This window comes from Dryobates pubescens, chromosome Z, assembly GCF_014839835.1.
Source record: "Dryobates pubescens isolate bDryPub1 chromosome Z, bDryPub1.pri, whole genome shotgun sequence".
NCBI classification, from domain to species: Eukaryota; Metazoa; Chordata; class Aves; order Piciformes; family Picidae; genus Dryobates; species Dryobates pubescens.
This window is the reverse complement of record NC_071657.1, coordinates 119,489,134-119,505,500: the sequence shown is the minus strand read 5'-3', so window position 1 is coordinate 119,505,500 and position 16,367 is coordinate 119,489,134. Positions and strand designations below refer to the sequence as shown.

The window sequence follows — 16,367 nt, the reverse complement described above, 5'->3', positions numbered from 1 at the left end:
CCACATGTCTGCCCAGGAAAATCCAGGGAAACCTCTATCACACCCTGCAGAGCTGGAGGGCAAATCTGGTAGCTCTGAGCTGGTGGATACATCACAGAATAGTGTCCAGAGACACTGACTCCCCGAACACGAGCAGCATATCTACATCACTGATATGTTGGGATGTTGCTGCCACTGACATGTTGCTGCCAGTCCCAGAGCTAACTGGGGATACAGGTACAGAGCTGTATTGCAACTCAGAGACAGTCCAAGTAGGCAGATGGCAAAAATACTGCCAAGGATGAAAAAGTGACCACGTTTTAGTAAAAGGGGGTGATGGTTTTAAACTCAAAGAGGGGAGATTCAGACTAGATCTAAGGAAGGATGGGTTTTATGCTGAGGGTGATGAAACACTGTCCAAGAGTTGCCCACAGTGGTGGTAGAAGCCCCATCTCTTGAATATTCCAGGTCAGGTTGTCTGGGACTCTGAGCAAACTGATCTGGTTGAAGATGTCTCTGTTGACTGCAGGAGGGTTGGACTAGATAATCTTTAGAGGTCCCTTCCAACCCAAACCTTTCTATGATTCTGTGATTCAATTAGGAGTCCAGCTCAGGATCCTCCTTGCTGCCAGGATTGGTTAAAAGAGGCAGTGTGGGTCACTCCATCATGAGAGCAGAACAAATCAGGGCAAAATTCTGCTGTTAAAAGAGAGAAATCTGGACAAAATTCTGCTGCTGGAGAAAAAGAAAAGTTAAAGTATTTAGAGTTTTATCCATGTGATACATTTCCACTTGTCATTTAAAGCACATCTTTGAGTCCAGAACATGGAAATCTATCATTTTTAAGATATTCACCTCCTGAAACCAACAGGATACTAACCACCCTGAAAACATCCTCCTCCAACCCAGCAACCCCTTAGCAGAGAAACTGTTAATTCAGCACTATTTGAAATGGCACCTTTGCCCCTTGCTGTTGGATGAAGGTCATGGAATCATAGATTTGTTTTGGTTGGAAAAGATCTCTAAGACCTCCAAATCCAACTATCAACTAAAAACCACCATGGACATTAAACCATGTCCTGAAGAGCCATGTCCACGTGTTTCTTGAACACCTGAGGGATCACCACCTCTCTGGGCAGCCTGTTCCAATGCCTGACCACTCTTCCAGTCAAGAATTTTTCCTAATCTCCAACCTAAAGCTCCCCTGGCACAATTTCAAGCCATTTCCTCTCATTCTATCACCTGATACTAATGAGAAGAGAACAATCCCCACCTAACTGCAACCTCCTTTTAGGTAGAGAGCAATGAGGTCTTCCTTGCAGAGCTAAGGAATAGAGGTTGATTACTTCCCCACTCAGGCTGGAGATTAAGACCACTTTCCCATCTCATGTAAAAGCTGTTTTCTCAGGCTGCTTTGCTCTATGAGCTCATTTTTGTCTGGCATGCTGAGCCAGATAGTGTTACGCTCCAGGAACGGATATGATTTGCAATTCAGTGCATTAGGGACCAGGGTAATTGAGGAGCAGGGTGACCCTTTGCTTACAATTCAGCAGCAATTTTGCCTGTCCCTAGTTTGTAATAGAATAAAGTCACGTGCAGCTGTTGATTTCCAGCCATTTGCAGCTCAGTCCAAAATGTGCTCAAAATTGGCCTCTTCTCTTTTTACCACGTACCAAAGAAAAGAGGAAATAGAGCTAAGAAAAGCCTTCATAGAACTCAACTGTGATTAAGCCTCTAAGTATCTATGAGTTAAGTCTATAAGCTCTGGAGCTCCCAACACAAGAAGGACATTGATCTGTTGGATAGGATCCAGAGGAGACCACAAAGATGATCAGGATCAGAGGCTGGAGCACCTCTCCTACAGGACAGACTGAGGGATCTGGGTCTGTTCAGCCTGGAGAAGAAAAGGCTCCAGAAAGACCTTCTTGTGACCTTCCAGCACCTGAAGGGTGCCTGTAGGAAAACTGAAAAGGGACTGTTTATAAGGGTCTGTGGTGACAGAACAAGAAGCAATGGTTTGAAACTAAAGCAGGGTAGATTTAGAATGGACATTAGGAAGAAGTTCTTTACTATGAGGGTGGTGAGAGACTGGAACAGGTTGCTCAGAGAAGTTGTGGACACCTCATCCCTGGAAGTGCATGAGCATTCCTGGATGAGTCTTTGAGCAATTTGGTGCAGTGAGAGGTGTCCATGCCCATGGCTGGGGGCTTGAAAGCAGATGATCTTTAAGGTCCATTCCAACTCAAGCCATTCTCTAAATACCTAAGCCAGACAATGAAGTGCAGAGACCTGGCCAGGAACTTCTGCTTGAATCTACCCACATTTTAGACATGTGCTGTGCTATTGTCTGCTTTAAATATGCAGCACTGATCTGTATTTTAAGCAAAATAGCCTTAAATAGCTGCATGTTGTAAGCTGGGGAGATGGAGGGCTTAGCTCCATGACCAAATTGGTGTGGTTTAACAAAACACAACCCACAAGCCGGGAGGAAGTCTGTCAGCAAGGAAATGTTCCTTGGATAATACATATACAAGAGGAAATATCACAGAATCATTAAGGTTGAAAAACATCTTTAAGATCATCAAGTCCAACTGTGAATCCAACACCACCATGCCCACTAAACTATGTCCCAAAAATGCCATGTCTACATACTTTGGTGGTTTTTTTTAGATTTCCAAGGGTGGTGACTCCACCACCTCCCTGGGTAGCCTGCTCCAATGCCTGACCGCTCCTGCAGGTGAGCAATTTTTCCTCATGTGCAACCCGACCCTCCCCTGGCCCAATTTCAAGCTATTTTCCTTCATCCTTGGGAGAAGAGACCAACCCCCACTTGGCTCTAACCTCCTTTCAGGGAGTTGTAGAGAGTGAGAAGGTCTTCTATCAGCCTCCAGTATGAACAGTCCCAGTACCCTTAGCTGCTCCTGTTCCCTAGATCCTTCACCAGCTTCATTGCCCTTCTCTGGACACGCTCCATCATCTCAATACCCTTCTTGCAGTGAGGGCCCCAAAGCTGAACCCAGTATTTGAGCTGTGGCCTTACCAACTTCCAGTACAGTGGTACAAGCACTTCCCTACTCCTGCTGGCCACAATATTGCTGATCCAAGACAGGATACTGGTGGTCTTCTTGGCCTCCTGAGCACACTGCTGGCTCATGTTCAGATGGCTGTCAACCAGCAGCCTCAGGCAGTGCTTTTTTTTCATGTCAGGCAGCTTTCCAGCCACCCTGCCCCAGGCCTGTTATTTTTTAGGCAGAAGGAAGTGGTATGAGCTTATTTGTTTTAAATTGTACTGGCCATGGGCACTGGATCACACCCACAGGAATACTCACAGATATTTAGGCTTGGCTTATGCACAACAGCTTGTTCAGTCTCAGTGGGTTTGGTGCCTTTGCCTAAACCCAGGCATTTTCATATAATCATACAATCATTAAGGCTGGAAAAGTCCCCTAAGATCATCTAGTACAATCTTCTGCCCAACACCTCCATGACCACCAGACCATGTCCCAAAGTACCAAATTTACTCTTTTCTTGAACACCTCTAGGGATGGTGAGTCCAATACCTCCCTGGGTAACCTGCTCCAATGCCTGACCACTCCTGCAGGTGAGAAATTCTTCCTAATATCCAGTCTAAACCTTCCCTGGCACAACTGGAGGCCATTTCCTTTTGTCCTGTTGACAGTTATTTGGGAGAAGAAGCCAACATCAGCCTCACTACAACCTCCTTAATCACAGAACCATAGAATGCTATGGGTTGGAAGAGACCTTTACAGGTCATTCAGTCACTTTTGTGCCAGAAGAGGGGCCACTGGGAAGCTGAGACATGCATGCAGCTGAAAGTTACGTCTCACGTATGAGGGGAGATCTCTGTCCTCCTGCAGAGGCTGTTGAAGGCCATCCTGTGATGCTAGTTGGATAAAGACCTTAAGATCATTGAGTCCAACCATAACCTACCATCTCCCTGTACACAACTGTTAGACAACGTCCCTAAGCTCCACATCCAAACGTCTTTCAAACAACTCCAGGGTGGTAAACACTTCCACTTCCCTGGCAGCCTGTTCCAGTGCCTGATGACCCTTTTGGTGAAGAAATTTTACCTAATATCCAAGCTAAACCTCCTCTGGTGCAACTTGAGGCCATTTCCTCTTGTCCTATCAGCCCATACCTGGCTCCAACCTCCTTTCAGGGCATTGTAGAGAATCAGAAGGTCTCCCCTGAACAACTCAGCTCCCACAACCACTCCTCACAGGACTTGTGTTCAAGACCCCCTCACCAGCCTTGCTTGAAACATGTCAGTTTCTTTTCCAGTAGAACTTCAATGGGCAAATTCTGTTGTCTGAGAAAAGACTTCAAAATTAGATAATTTTAAAGCAAATAAATGAAAATGATCCTTTCTGAAGGCAGCCACTCAACACTCTTTTCACCTTTCCCTTTGCAACATCTAAACTCCTGAGCTAATGCTCTGAGGTGTCACACAGCCAGCCTCATTTCTCAAAAAGCAGCATTTTAAAGATAATCTCATCATCTCTGGTGGCCTGAGTAACAATTTTGCATGTCTGGGAGCTGATAAGACACTCAATTATAGGGCAGAGAAGGACAGCTCTCGCCCAAGACTCTGGATATGCTGGGGGTCTTGTTAAGCTCCATTAGCACAAGAGTTGGTGGGAGAGGACCAGTCTAAATCTCCTCTCCTCAAGCTTCAATCCATTCCCTCTCATCCTATCATTACAAGCTCTTGTAAAAAGTCCCTATCCAGCTTTCTCGTAGGCCCCTTTCAGGTACTGGAAGGCTGCTAGAAGGTCCCCCCAGAGCATTCTCTTCTGCATGGGACCTTGCAAGTTCAGTGCTCGCTCTGATGGGCAACACAGCACTGGTGGAGGGCTGATCAGGTGTCACTACATTGTAAAAAATCACAGTTTAGGTTGAGAAAGGAGCCCAAGAGGACGTGATCCCTTCTCCAAGCTGAACAAATTCAAATCTTCAAGCACAGAACCATAGAATCAGAGAATGGTTTGGGTTGGAAGGGACTATAAGGGTCATCTAGTCCAAATTCCCTGCATTAAACAGGGACATCTTCAACTACATCAGGTTGATCAAAGCCCCAAACAACCTGATCTGGAATGGCTCTATGGATGGGGCTTCTACCACCTCTCTGGGCAACATGCACCACTATTTTGCCACCCTCAAGAAATTTCTTCCTTAGATCTAAATTTCCCTCTTCTAGTTTAAAACCACCACACCTTGTTCTGTCACAACAGGATTTCTTATATCTCCAGCTGTCTTATCAGCCCCTTCAAGGGCTTGAAAGGCCACCAGAAGATGTCCCTGGAGCCTTCTCCAGGCTGAACAACTCCAACTCTCAGCCTGCCCTCACAGCACAGGGCTTCCAGCCCTCAGGTTATGTTTGTAGCCTCCTCTGGCCTCACTCCAACAGCTCTACGTCTCTCCTGTGCTGAGCACTCCAGAGCTGGCCCCAGCACTGCAGGTGGGGTCTCAGCAGAGCACAGCAGAGGGGCAGAATCCCCTCCTTCCACCTGCTGCCCACACTGCTGGGGAGCAGCCCAGGACAGGTTGGCTGTGGGCTGGGAGCACACAGTGCTGGCTCATGTGCAGCTCTTCAACCACCAGCACCCCCAAGTCCTTCTCCACAGGGCTGGTCTCCAGCCCTTCATCACCCAGTTGGGAGTTGCCCCAACTCAGGTGCATTTAGCCTTGTTGAATGTTACGAGGGTCACAGAGTCCCACTTCTCAAGCTTGTCCAAGTCCCTCTTGGTAGCATCCTGTCCCTCAGGTGTGTCAACAACACAGCTCAGCTTGGTGTCATTTGCAAACTTGCTGCAGGTGCATCTCCTCTCAGGTCATCCTCTCCTGCACCTGACCATCCCTGCCCTCCACTGGACTCACTCCAGTGTATCAATAATCTTCCTGTACAAGGAAGCCCAAAATGGGATATTGCATTCCAAATGCCACCTCACAAGTGCTGAGCAGAGTGAAGAATCTCTTCCCTGGCCACCCTGGCTTCACTTTTCAAGATGCATTTGGCCTTATTTGCTGCAAGGACACAGAGAAGCAGAGTCCACTCCCCTGTGTGTTTCCTGGAAAGGAGACATGTGCTGGCGTGTTGTGCCTCAGCCCAGAGCTCCTCACTCACAGAGATCACATTTTACATCAGGTCTTTCCCCCTGGAGAAGCAGACATTGCCTAGACTTGACAACTTTTCCATCCATAGCTCTCCACACTAGCTTAAAATTACAGCTTCACAACTCAGTTTGGAAATGCAAGGAGAAACAAGGAGCTCCGGGGCTTTTGTACATTTGATGTTGCTCAGCGAGTCCATTTATCTTCTCTGTCAAACCACACATTTCAGAAGCATGCAGCCCCTGCCCTTCCCACACCAAAAAGGAAAGTCTTAAACATATGATGACTCCAAGACTTTAGAGGCTCCTCTTGTTCTAGAACATATGGATGGAAGTGGTAGGAAGGGTCGTACATCTTGCTGTCTTCACATACACCTTGGAGAGGGGCTGGGAAGTGACTCATCAAGAAGCCAGTCCCCATGGGATGGGGAAGGCAGCTGCATTTGCCCTCAAATTCATGATATGAATGCAGAATCAGTCTAGCACCCACAGCCTGGTACATCCTGATTGAAACCAGCAGATGTGCAGGTTTCACCAGCTCAGGGTATGGTTCCCATTGGAAGCATCTGAGCACCCATCTCCAGCAACTTACATCAGGTTCAACTGCTCATGTCCCACTTTGCTCATCCAACAACACCATAAAGTCTACCATTTCTCTGCCAGGTTTCATGGTAATCACTGCCCATAGCTCTGCTTTTCAGAAAGAGAGGGCTGGAGGGACCAGATGTGGAAATCACAGGCAGCTCCACCTTAGGATAAGCTACCACAGCTTCCAGTCCACAGCAAAACTACACAGCCAAGGAGGCAAGTCAAGATCACTCTTGAATCATAGAATCATGTCATAGAGTGGCTTGAGTAGGAAGAGACCCCTGCCATAGACAGGGACACCTCTTACTTGTCCAGGTTGCTCAAAGCCTCATGCAGCCTGGTCTTAAACACATCAGTGATGAGGCATCCACAGTTTCTCTGGGCAGCCTGTTCCAGTGTCTCACCACCCTCATAGTAAAGAGCTTCTTCCTAATGTCCAATCAAAATCTCCCCTGCTCTCATTTCAAACCATTGTCCCTTGTCTATCACCTCAAGCCTTTACAATAAAGCCCCTCCCTAGCTTTCCTGTAGGTCCTTTTCAGGTACTGGAAGGCCACTACCCTCTGATCATTTTTGTGGCCCTCCTCTGGATCCTGTCCAAGAGACAAAGGGAAAGCAGAAAAAAATCCAGCAAAAATGTAAGGTTTAGTGTGTTAACATCTCACATCTTCCCCCTCCATTGTTTGGAGCACATGAACCAAATCAACCACTTCTAGCCTGTGCCAGGTCACAAGATAGTTGAGATGTTTTCAACAAGCAGTGATTGAAATGCAGCCTGTAACATGTTCTTCTTTCAGCCTTTCTGCTTAGACTTAGGCTATTAAAGCAACTGTGGCATGGTTCTGGGGGCTGCCAAGGGGTTGTGGGATGTTTCACTTTCTCCCTCTACTCTGCCCTAGTGAGGCCACATCAGCAGTCCTGGATCCAGTTCTGGGCTTTCCGGTTCAAGAGAGACAGGGAACTACTGGGGAACTCCAGCAGAGGCTCCAAATATGCTAAGGGGTCTGGAGCATCTCTGTGAGGAGGAAAAGCTGAGAGCCCTGGGGCTGTTGAGCCTGGAGAAGAGCAGCCTGAGAGGGGATCTGATCAATGCTCAGGAAGAGCTAAAGGGTGGGGGCAAGTCTGGATCATCTCTTGGTGCTGCTGACATTACTTTGGGATAGAAGGAGATATCTATCTCTTGCGATGCTAAGACAGATCTCAAGATTGGCATATGGCTATGTCTGGAGGTACCCACAGGCTGCTTAGAAGTCATCAAGACATTCTGTAGCTCCTATATCTGCATGATTCCACTCTTCCTGCTTGCAACCCTGCACTACTGTGGTCTAGGTGATCTCTAATGGTCCCTTCTAGCCCCTACCATACTGTGATTCTCTGATTTCCTTCCTCATCTCAACCTTGATGTCGTAACTCCTGCCCTTATCTTGCAGTGTCACCTGAAGAGACTATCCCTTTGCTTTCTGTTAAAGACACCTGCAAAGACATCTTCATTTGTCTCATCCACCTCATACTGCTGCTGCTAAAGGGCTCCAAGTCTACATGTCAGTACCACAACCTCTGAAAGCACTCTCAGCATGATTTGCCTGTGGGAACAGAGCAGTCATAGTCAGCTTATCTGTACATCCATACCTTTGGGCTTTTCCTATTTTCTTTACAAAATTCCAAGCCAAACTTCACATAAATCAAGAGCCAGAGAGAGTCACAGACTCATAGAATGGTAAGGGTTGGACTTCTGGAGATCATTCAACCCAACCCCCCTGCTAAAGCAGGGTCACCTAGGACAGGCCACACAAAAGCACATCCAAAGTGGTCTTGAAAGTTTCTAGAGAAGGAGATTCCACAATCTTTCCAGGCAGCCTCCTCCAGGACTCTGTTGCCCTTACAGGAAAGAAGTTTTTCCTCATGTTGAGGTGGAACTTTCTGCATTGTAGTTTGCATCCATTGTCCCTTGTCCTATCACAGGACACCACTGAAGAGATTGGCCTCTTCTTCTTCAGATATTTGTAAATATTAATAGGATCTCCTCTTAGTATTCTCTTTTCCAGCCCCAGGTCTCTCAGCCTTTCCTCATCACACAGATGTTCCTGTCTCTTCATCGTCCTTGTAGTCTCCATTGGACACTCTCCTGTACATCTCTGTCCCTCTTGAACTGGGAAGCCCAGAACTGGACACAATACCCCAGATGTAGTCTCAGCAGGACAGAGTAGAGGGAGAGGAGAACCTCCTTGGAGTCTCTGTGTGTCTCAGCCTAAACATCTCAACTACAGGAAAAATCAGCGTGTAGGTCCCCGAGAAACCAAAGAGAAAGGAAAACTCAATGGCAAAGGCAACATCATTTGGGACACCATGGATGATTATATCCCCTAATGCATTCCAGATGAATTAGGAACCACTTGCTTAGTTATATCCCACAATGTGGAAGGCACATGTGCCTATGCTGACTGACGGAAATGACCTGAGATTGTAAAATACAGTTCTTTAAACATGAGGTCAATAAATAGAATCATAGAATGGTTTGCATTCAAGGGACCTTAAAGATCTTGTTCCAAGGCCTCTGCCATGGGCCAGGGACACCTTCCACTAGACAAGGTTGCTCAAGCCCCTGTCCAACCTGGCCTTGAACACCTCCAGGAAGGGGGCATGCACAATATCCTTGGGCAACCTGTTCCAATGTCTCACCACCCTCGCTGTAAAGAATTTCATCCATATCTCCAGTCCAAATCTCCCCTTCTCAAACTTTAGTCTATTCCACTTTGTCCTATCACTACAAGCCCTTGTATAATGTCCCTCCTCAGCTTTTTTGCAGGCCCTGTTCAGATACTGGAAGGCTGCTATAAGGTCTCCCTAGAGTCTTCTCTTCTTGAGGCTGAACAGCCCCATCTCTTGCAGTCTGTGGCCACAGGGGAGGTGCTCCAGCCCTCTGATCACTGTGGTTGTGCTCCACAAATGGAAGCCCCAACAGAAGAAGTAGAGATTTCCCCCCTTGGAATTAACAAAGAACACATTTCACTGAATGCAACTGAACATCCTGCAGGAGGTACAGGGAAAATTCCTTGCTGGGATATATTCTTTTGCCATCAGGATGTCACAGCAAGGCTGGACTGGGAAAGCTGGGCTGGAGTCTCTGTTGTCCTGGTTACACATCCCATTTCAATTACTGGCATCATCTGGTAGGCTGGTGCACTCCCATGTCAGGCAATCTGATTCCTGGCAGATGTCAGAAATTGAAAACATGGCAGTGAAGAGGTGGTAAGTCCCTAGACTCCATGGGGACAGCAATGCAGGGAGCATAACAGGATGTTCCCTCATGTGGCAGCAGCGTTTTGTGCTTCCTGGTGGTGTGCTCTCTGCTAGAGACATCTAATTTAAAGCAGATGAAGATGTGGTTATCACAGAATGGTTTAGGATTGGAAGGGACCTTTAAAGGTCATATAGTCCATCTGCCACAAGCAAGGACATCTTAAACAAGAGCAGGTTGCTCAGAGGCCCAAACAACCTGACCTGGAATGGTTTCAGGGATAGGGCTTCTACTACCTCTCTGGGCAACCCAGGCCAGTGTTTCACCACCCTCAGTGTTGAAAATGTCTTCCTTAGATCTAAATTTCCTTAGGTCTAAATTTTCCCTTGTCACTACCCACAAAATCCCAAGGGTCTTAAAAATGACAGCAACTGACAGATCAGAAGGGTAGGGGCAAAAATATGAAAAAGATGACAGTGTGCTTGGGAAGTACTATTCTACATTCACTGGAAACAAAGAAACAGCTTCTTAAACACCTCCAGCCAGATCTGGACCAATCACTAAGATCACCAAATTCCTGCCCAATAACCCTCCTCATCTTATCATTACAAGGGCTTGTAAGTGACAGGGTGAGGGACAATGGGCACAAGCTGGAACCCAGGAGGTTCCACCTAAACAGGAGGAAAAACTTCTTTGCCGTGATGGTGCTGGAGATGGCCACCCAGAGAGATTGTGGAGTCTCCACTCACCTGGACATTGTGATCCTGGACAACCTGCTGTGAATGACTCTGCTTTAGCAGGGGAGTTGGACTGCATGATCTCCAGAGGTCTCTTCCAAACCCCACCATGCTGTGATTCCTTGTTTCTGTAGCTGTTGGGAACTTTGGTGCAAACACCATTGCAGAGGATAAGGAAGTTAATGAAGAGTTAATGAAGGATGGACTTTCCACAGCTAACAAAAGCAGATTTTGTTTCTTTAGCAGGAAGTTCCTGGCTCATTTAGTGGGAATGTTCAAAAGCTGTGTCTGCAGGACAGCAGTTTACACATGGGGTCATGAGTCTGGAAGCACAAATGGATCGTCATTTTTCTGTGGTGAGAGAGACTACAATTCACAAGGCAAGAAGAGGAGAAACATTTTAGTGCATGCCAAGAGCAACTCTGAGACCGACACCTCTGCTAAGCAAGCAAAGAGGAACATTCAGTGCTCAGCCTGTCTAGGTGGAACTAATGAAAGGATGCCCAAGTGGTCACACAACCAGGTTGGGTAGCTCTGCTCAGCACCATTGATTTTTTCCAGGAACAAAACAGAGCCCCAAAGCACAGCAGATCCCTGTCACAGCTGCATTCACTCATAATGTCTCTCAGAAGAAGCAAAGCCTTACCTTTCACCCAGGCTGGCATTTTGATTTTACACTTGCACATAGACAACAGCAACAGAACGGAAGCGCCTAAATGTAGCAGTAAACTCAAAGTCACTAATCAGCAGGCAATTTACCTTGACAAGGAGGGCTACAAGTCAACTATCAAGTGGACTGATAGACACTGCACTCCTAAACACAGGAGTGAATAAACTTCTCCAGATACTAGCACGTCTACAGCGTCAAGAAACTGAATCAGAAAGACCACATATAGTGGTGCCTTAACATGGAGACTGATGAGGACATGCTCTAAAAGAACCTCAAACAACCAGCCAAACTAACATTCCCTCCAACCTCCATGTGGTCAGAAGTCATTTTATTCTGGATCACATTGTCAGAATGAAAAGCAGTTGAGAGGGAAAAAAAAAAGGATAAGAGAAGAAATCAAAAGGAAAAAGAATAAGAAGTTGAGATGAAAATGAATAAATGACTTCTTGCCTGTTTCTTGGACAGAGAAAGGGTGTCTCCTGTTATCAGCCCTTCCTGAGGTCGCTGCATGATTCTTGGTGTCCTTCTACAATAGGAAGAAGTGTTTGTGGCTGCACTATAGGAAATTAAATAGACAGCAGAGATGAAAAGAGGGATAAAAGCCATTTACTTTATGAAACACCATGAGCTGAGAGAAAGAACTGGGGAGTAGCATTGGGTGCCACATACACATTTCTGATCAGGATAGGGTTCTGAGCAAATGGATTCAGTTGAAGATATCCCTACTGACTGCAGGGTGGATGGAGTAGATGACCTTTAATGGTCCCTTCCAACCCAAACCATTTTATGACATCAAACTCTCCACATCGTCAAGAGCTGTCTGGCCACATACCTGGCATGGCTGAAGGGTGGGAGATGGCATCAGTTCCTCTGGACTCCCACCACTCCTCAGTAGGGCATAGGCAAATTGGGCATTCCAAATGGCTCCAGGGCTGACTGATAGGTTTGGCTTGCTCTTCCCCACAGGTGAGTACCCTGTTTACTTGCCAGCCCCTGTGCTATCACAGCCTAAATGACAGCCACCAAACACAACTCCAAGTGACAGATCAGCAGGCAATTTATCTAGACAAGGAGGGCTACAAGTCATCTATCAGGTGGACTGATAGACACTGCTCTCCTAAACATAGGAGTACAGTACAGGAGGTCCTCCTAGTACAGGACCTCAACCTTAAATCAGGTGCAGCTGAGAGCCATACTCTGACTCCAGTTCTGACTTATGCCAACAGAAAGTGATCAATTCACATAATTAAGCCACTCTTACATAAGAGATTTATGTCTCCAGATTTTATCTATCCCGTAAATACTAATGTGCAGAAGTAGGTCTAACATGGGAGAGGGGGAAAAATTGTCCCTAGATGTGCACCATACCCAGCACACACCTCCCCAGTTCAAGAATCCCAAAGAATATTCAAAGGACTTCATAGAATTCCTCTTTTTCATCCCTTTTCAAATATGTTTTGCTGCAAGGAGGCTATAGAAACCTAAAAATTCATTAGAAGGTCACAGTATAAAACTCAGCACAGAGACAATAACAAGACAAAGAATAATCCACACTTGCCCCTTTAGTAATATATTTTTTTGTTTTGCACTAGTCTGACTCAAAATCAGCATCACATTATCTCATCTCCTCACTTTGGCCTGTGACTACAATAAAGCTCTTGCATTTTCACTTACCTTGTCCATAAGAGACAAAATGAAAGGGGATCATCTGAAATTCAGCAGCCCATGCACCTCTACATGCATTTCAGTCTGTGTCTTCCTCAGGAGCCTCAGCAAAGACTGAACCAGAGCTTGCAAAGGGAAAATGAAAACTCCAGCCTCTCTGGAGGACACACTGAAAATCCTGCAGACTCTGGGAAAACTAAGATAGCTGAGAGTCAACCCTGCTGACTCTCGTTCTGCCAGAGAGCTGCAGCTGGTGCCAGTGAAGTATTTATGCAAAGACAGCAGATGTTGTGAGCAAAGTATGAAGAAAGACATCAGAGCTGCAGTATTAGGTCCAGGCATCCAGTGAAGGTTTTGCTTCCTACAATGGCTGTCAGCAGATCATAGAATAGTAGGGGTTAGAAGGGACCTTTGGAGATCATCCAGTCCCCCCTGCCAAAGCAGAATCACCTAGGGCAGGCCACCCAGGAACACATCCAGGTGGGTTTTGAAAATCTCTAGAGAAAGAGACTCCACAACCTCTCTGGGTGGTCTGCTCCAGTGCTCTGTCACCCTCACAGTAAAGAAGTTTTTCCTGATGCTGAGGTAGAACTTCCTGTGTCCCAGTCTGTTAACAAGACTTTTGTTCCAGACAGTTAACAAGAGTGTATGAGCTGGACAAGCACATGGAGACACTTCCATCTTTCCAACTTCCAGTGTCCTATCACTTAGGGACCTTCCAACAGACAGATCACATCTTGGAAATGTCTTTTCAATACCCTGCATGAACTTTTCTTCCAGGGATCCTCTGTTTAGGGTTATCAAACACTGGAACAGGTTGCAAGGGAGGTAGTTGAATCATGATCCCTGGAAGTGTTTAAAAAGATGCAGAGATGTGGTGCTGAGGGATGTGGTTTAGTGGTGACCTGGCAGTGCTGGGTTAATGGTTGGACTCAATGATCTTAAAGGTCTCTTCCAAGCATAGCAAGTCTGTGATTCTGTGGTTCAATGATCTCTTTACTTTGAAAACCATTTACATTTTTAGCACTCTCAACATCCTGTGGCAAGAAGTTCTACAGGTTTACTACACCCTGCATGAAAACATTAGGTTCCTTCAACAGTTTTCAACTCCCATTCTAATAATTTTCAATTCTTGTATGAGAAATATGAAAGTTGTTAAAATCTGGGAGAAATTTGCCTGTTTCTTCTATACCAACAGTTCCATCTCTGAGGCTTGGGAATATTTATCTGTACATCAATGGCAAGATGTGCTGAGGATTTCCAAAGAAGAGCAATAAAGCTGGTGAAGGGTCTACAGCACAAGTCCTGTGAGGAGCAGCTGAGGAAGCTGGGGTTGTTTAGCCTGGAGAAAAGGAGGTTGAGGGGAGACCTTCTTGCTCTCTACAATTCTCTGAAAAGAGGTTGGATAAAAGTGGAGGTCAGTTTTTTCTCCCAGGACAAAAGAAAACAGACTCAGGTTGCACCTCAGGAGGTTTAGGTTGGACATAAGGAACGATTTCTTCCCTGAAAGGATTGTCAATCCCTGGACCAGGCTGCCCAGGGCAGTGGTGGAGTCACCAGCCCTGGAGGGGTTTAAAACATGTGTAGACTTGGTGCTCAGGAGCATGGTTTAGAGGAGACTTGGCAGTGCTGGGCTAATGGTTGGACTCAATGATCTAAAAGTGTTTTCCAACTTAAATGATTCTATCAGAAGTAGATCAAACAGTGCAACCTGGATAGGACTGAAGTTCCTGTACTCATGGAGAGACTGCAAAAAACTGGGAGATCCACGCAAACACCTCTCAACACTGAAGGCAGATCAATTCAACTCAGAACTTGACCAGAACCAGTAACAGATACAAATGAAGAGTTGGCCCAGCAATACATGCAGACACTTAGAGGCCCTGGAAATCCCCAGCATCTGCCTGGCATCAGCCCTTTCAGGCCCTTTCAGAGGGCTTTTCAGGAAAGCAAACTCTGCAAGACCACATCATGGCTGGTGTCCCAAGAGAGGTAAGTTTGGCTCCCTTCCATAGAGGCCAGAGATGATGGCTATAGCTTGAACCTTCAGACAGACAGTCAGCAAATTGGCTTCCCTTGGGGTGAGACCACAGGGAAGCTTTACCATGAGCCCATGAGACAAGGGGCAAAGTGTAAATTTTGTCCAATCTGAGATGAGCCTAAGTGCTCTGTGCTTGGAGCAGGCACAGCCCTGCTGAGAAACCCATACCAGCTCTCCCACTGTTTCCAAACCTTTTTCCTACCCTCACATCAAGGCAAACAAGGATCATCCATAATCCATCACCCTCATGAGTGCAAAAGTCCACCATAAACACCCTGTGTAGAAGAGGAAATAAATCTCAAATTGCTCTTCTCAGTAAAAAAAAAATGTAGGAGGAAGCTGCTGTTCTGCTAGCTGAAGGGTTAAATATGGTGCTACCCAGAGACAGCTCCTTTCCTAGCTCATCTCCCAGATGCTGGGCCTGTTTAATGAAGATTGATTGCCTTCAGGGGGCCATCTCTGTCTAGACTCTCCCTGTGGCCCTTTTTTTATTACCCCCACCCACGCAAGTGAACCTGAGACACAGGCATGGAAAAAATTCCAGGCAAGGGAGCAGCAAGAGAATAAATTGAGTTTTCTCACAGCAGAGGCAGATCTTCCCTAGCCCTTTCTCTCAGGCATGGAATCTCTTTGGTCTGAGACACTGACATCATGAGAGAACATTTAGCTTTCCTACCCTCACTTGTATTCATGGAGTTTGCAGTAATCTACTACCTCCAAGGACTCTTGACTTTGGGTTATGACTGCCCTAGGAAACTTGTATCCTCCCTGCAGCAGCATTGGAGACCCACAACCTGTACACACCAGCCTGCAGAACACCTGCTTTAGAGCCCCACCATAAGCCAGGGGGAAACTCACTGAGACAAGGAGGAGAAGAGATTATTGATGAGCCAAACAACTAAAGAAGTCTCAGACCGTGCCTGTACTATGGATTAAGGAAAAGTGTTCTAGCCCTGAAGCTAGTGTCTGGAGAACAGGTCTTCTGAGGAGCAGCTGAGGGAACTGGGGTCATTCAGCCTGGAGAAATGGAGGCTGGTGGGAGACCTTCTTGCTCTCTACAACTACCTGAAATGAGGTAGGAGCCAGGTGAGGGTCTTCTTCCTAGTAACAAGTGACAGGGCAAGAGGAAATAGCCTCAAGTTCCACCAGGGAAGGTTTAGGTTGGATATTAGAAGAAACTTCTTCACTAAAAGGGTTCTCAGACACTGGAAATGACTTCTCACAGAGGGAGGTGATTGAATCCCCTATAGGTGTTTAAAAGATGCAGAGATGTGGTGCTGAGGGACATGGTTTAGAACCAGACTTGCTAGAGTTA

The 16,367-nt window shown here is 46.4% G+C and overlaps 1 protein-coding gene across 1 annotated transcript in view; it reads right to left on the bottom strand.

The window, feature by feature from the left end:
• The window catches only part of LOC104300065 (collagen alpha-1(VII) chain-like), a 142,318-nt gene extending 129,220 nt beyond the window's left edge, over window positions 1-13,098 (bottom strand). Inside the window, exon 1 of the mRNA XM_054177846.1 lies at window positions 13,021-13,098. The gene's annotated coding sequence lies outside the window, so the exon portion shown is untranslated. The remainder of the gene's footprint in view (window positions 1-13,020) is intronic.
• Between the last annotated feature and the right edge of the window lie 3,269 nt (window positions 13,099-16,367).